The 413-nt window shown below is 37.3% G+C and overlaps 1 protein-coding gene across 1 annotated transcript in view; it reads right to left on the reverse strand.

Annotated features, from left to right (window-relative positions):
• LOC119592217 (rab3 GTPase-activating protein non-catalytic subunit-like) overlaps nucleotides 1–413 on the reverse strand; it is a gene marked incomplete at its 3' end in the record, with an annotated part of 43,875 nt that overhangs the window by 42,973 nt on the left and 489 nt on the right.

Raw genomic sequence — 413 nt, forward strand, 5'->3', positions numbered from 1 at the left:
CCCCTATCATTTTCTTAATATTAAGTTTTATGAAGCAAAGATTCAGAATAAATTTCAAATGTTATTATCTAGGTCCTCGCAAGGTAAAAGCAATAAACAAGATATAAAATAACACAATCATGCATTACAGAAAAAGATGAAAAGTGCCCACAGACAGCACAGACAACAACCACTTATCAAAATCCAATTATCTACATCTCAAATTATATCAAGGGCCCCTCGCTCTGTGTTCTGGCAACGGCGAACGGATCGCCTTGACGTAAATTCAGGCCGGGGAGAACCCTTTAAAACATCCTTGATAATTATACTAATCAAATAAGGAATCGTTCCATACCCAATCTTCCCAAATTATTGGCCTTTGATAAAACACAAAGCATGGAGTCTATAGCATGACTTTCTGGGATGCTGTCCTC

This window comes from Penaeus monodon, chromosome 29, assembly GCF_015228065.2.
Source record: "Penaeus monodon isolate SGIC_2016 chromosome 29, NSTDA_Pmon_1, whole genome shotgun sequence".
Classification (NCBI taxonomy): domain Eukaryota; kingdom Metazoa; phylum Arthropoda; class Malacostraca; order Decapoda; family Penaeidae; genus Penaeus; species Penaeus monodon.